Source organism: Silene latifolia, chromosome 10, assembly GCF_048544455.1.
Source record: "Silene latifolia isolate original U9 population chromosome 10, ASM4854445v1, whole genome shotgun sequence".
NCBI classification, from domain to species: domain Eukaryota; kingdom Viridiplantae; phylum Streptophyta; class Magnoliopsida; order Caryophyllales; family Caryophyllaceae; genus Silene; species Silene latifolia.
In genome coordinates, this window is record NC_133535.1 from 111,062,691 (window position 1) to 111,066,178 (window position 3,488).

At 43.7% G+C, this 3,488-nt stretch overlaps 1 non-coding gene across 1 annotated transcript; it reads left to right on the top strand.

Annotated features, from left to right (window-relative positions):
• Nucleotides 1-2,270: 2,270 nt before the first annotated feature.
• On the top strand, nucleotides 2,271-2,377 carry LOC141609751 (small nucleolar RNA R71). Its single transcript, XR_012527665.1, has one exon. It is a non-coding gene; the product is annotated as a small nucleolar RNA R71 (small nucleolar RNA).
• The last annotated feature ends 1,111 nt before the right edge of the window (nucleotides 2,378-3,488 follow it).

Sequence of the window (3,488 nt, forward strand, 5' to 3'; positions counted from 1 at the left end):
ACTTTAAGTGAATAATCATATGTTTCTAAGAGCAAGCATTTAAATACAAATTTTAGAACAAGGATAAAGAGATAAATCGGGTGACTTGGGTTGCAAACCAAGCCACCATTATCCAAAATACAACCAATTATCCAAAATACCTTTCCATGTCGAACACGGAAACTTAAAAGGTTCTAAAATCCGAAACATAATTAAAATAAGACAATAAAAAGCGAAGACCGCCTCGTGAAATGATTGGCTCCTTCGCAGCTGGAGTAACTTGCAGCTCTTCCTTCCCCAAACCAGCTCATGCAATATCAGAAATAGACGAATCTCCCTCCAATTTGCTCCCAGTCCGGGGCGGAGGTGTCCCAACAGGAGTAGAAATAGAGACAGGCATATCAGGAAGTATAAAATAAGATTTCTTTTCAGAAACCATATTACAAGTTACAGGCCACATGGGGTCTTTCTTCTTAGCAGGTTGGGCAAAGACAATGGAATGCTTCCCAACTTTAAAAGTCAAGGTACCCGAACCAACATCTATGACTGCACCAGCAGTGTGCACGAATGGTCTACCCAAAATAATGGGAATATGGGCATCTTCGGGCATATCGAGCACCACGAAGTCAACAGGGAAGAAGAACTTCCCTATTTGCACGGGGATGTCCTCTAAGACTCCTATTGGCTGGACCGCAGATCGGTCAGCCATCTGTACTGTCATGTCAGTCACTGCGAACCTAGTCAATTTCAGCTTCCTAGCAAGACTCAAGGACATTACACTTATACTAGCTCCTAAGTCACATAATGCCTTCTCAATAGAGAAGGTACCTATATTGCAAGGAACAGAAAAACTACCCGGGTCTTCTAGTTTGTGAGGTGCAGTATGAGACAAATAAGAGCATGACTCTTTAGTTAATGCGACAGTATGCACTGTTTCAAGTGACTTTTTCTTAGACAAGAGTTGTTTCATGAATTTAGTGTAAGCAGGCACTTGATTGACTAACTCAAGGAAAGGTACTTGTACATTCAAGCTATGAATAACTTTTTCAAATTTATTGAAAGATACTTGTTCCTTCGTCGGCACTAGTCTTTCCGGATATGGGGCTGTAAGAAGTAGCTTAGCCCTCTCCTCTAAATCACGCATGCCGGCATCCGTGGACTTAGGCTGAAAGTCCACCACCTTCTCCTTGTTGAAGCTCGACCCCTCTTCAGACCGTCTCAAATGTGAACCATTGATCGACATCGGGTCGTACTTCGGAGCCGGGACTGACCTTTCAGCACTCGGGTCTTGCCCCGATATTTTTGGGACTGTCGTACCCCGAAACAAGTGATCCCTCAAGTTATCGGGCATTGGAGGACGAAAAGGCTCACTATCAGCAGCGATCTCAGTCGATCGACCAGTGTGGTCAGTCGATCGACTGATATACCTGGTAGACGCCTTTTTCTTTCCTTTGTTCGTTCCAGCTTTGTTTTGACTCGGTTTCGCCTCATCTTTTGCAGCATCGTCCTCGACCATAGCAGGCCCCTCTAGGGTGGACCCACTCCTCAACGTGATGGCATTAAGGGTCTCCTTTTGGTCGGTTTGAGTCGGTAAGTGTCCCGGAGCTCGTGATGTATTCTTGCTAGCCAATTGAGCAATTTGACTTTCTAGCAATTTTATCCCGGCCTCTCTAGCTTGGGACTCCTTCAGCAATAAGTTCTTCAACTCGGTAAAATCTGAATTTTGGGATTGTTGCTGCTGCTGAGGAACATACGGAGGCTTTTGATATGGCTGCTTATGTGGAAGCACATAAGTCTGCTGATGCTGCTGCTGTGGAGGTTGAGTCGGATTCAGTACATTCTGGCTACTCCACCTCAAGTTGGGATGGACGTTCGACTCATAGTACGTGTTTGTCTGCCTATAATGTTGAAAGGCAGCACAAGACTCGAAGGGACTAGGACAATTTTCTGAAACATATCCCTCAGCTCCACATCTTCTACAGACGAAAGGACCGTCTGAAACAGCATTCACATGATACATTCCTCCTTTTGAAGCTCCTACCAACTCATATTTGTCAAACCTGGCAGTGAGAGCTTCTAGTGCAGCTACAGAAGAAGATTCAGCAGCTCTCCTTTGATTTCCTCGGGAATTTCCATACTCAGCTTTGTGGGTAGCTAAGTCGTCAATGATCTTCCACCCCTTAGTCTCTCCCATATTCTCAGCAAATCGGCCATTGGCTGCAACATCCAAAATAGCCCTCTGATCGTCATACAGCCCATTATGGAACTGATTGCAAAGACTCCATTTTTCGAACCCATGGTGCAGAATGGTTCGCACCAGCTTCTTGAAACGGACCCATGCTTCATGGAAGTTCTCATCAGGTCCTTGTTTAAAGCTCGTGATCTGAGCTCTAATGGCATTAGTCTTCGAGGCAGAAAAGTATTTCTTGTAGAATGCCAAGGCCAATGAATTCCAGTCGGTGATCCCATGAGCGGCTCGATCCAGATCTCTATACCACTCCCTTGCAGCATCACGAAGAGAGAAAATGAACATGGTCTCCTTTATCTGGTCCTGAGTCACGCCAGTCGGCGGGGGTATAGAGCATCAATAATCAATAAAAATCTCCATATGCTTGGCTGCATCTTCATTTGCAGCTCCCCCGAATTGGTTTCTCTCAACCAAGTTAATATAGGAAGGCTTTGGCTCGAATTTTCTTGCCTCCCCTGGTAGTTCGAATCCTTTGTAGAGATTTGCACCTGTCGGCTCGGAATGACTTGCTATAGTTGCTTCTTCAGCCATGACTGGGATTTCTGGAGAAGTGACTGTCTCAGCTGAAGAAATAGAAGCAGGAGATGTAGGTGGATCTTCCTCAAACAGAGCGTTCTTGTAGTAACTCGACAGAGTACTCAGCTCTTCCTCTGTCGGCAATACCCTTGATGATCGTCTCAACTCGCGCAAGGATTTCTCAATCTCAGGATTGAATGGTACTAGTTCACCGCCCTGTGACCTGCGCATAAGCTACATCCCAAATTAAGCCTGCCTAGTCAAGCTAGTTTAGTATGTCTTTTGTGGTATGATTTTCCGTCTGCAGTTTGTCCCGTATCCCTTTATATGGAGTTGGTGTAAATAGAGGAAAAGAAAAGAAGAAAAAAAGAATTGAAAAAAAAAAGAAAACGTGAAAGAAAGAAAGAAAAAGAAAAAAAAATGAAAAAAAGAATCTGATCACGAAAAAAAATAAGTTTGAAAAAGTTTCATTTGTTTGATATGATTCATTTAGACGGTGTTAAAAAAGGGAAGTTTGTGACCGTCTAACTCCTCCATTCGTATTCTATTTTTTTGAGGAGATTGTGTTTAAGATTAGTGAGCTGTGTGCCAAATGAAGGGCACTTGTACTTTGTTTTTCAGTCAGTTGAGATTCGGATGGTCTTATATGGTCCTGTTTAGGAACTAGCTTGACGCTTTTACCCCCACATTACCATAACTTGTTTTGCCTTTTCTCACATGAACCTCACTATTCCCATATTATTTG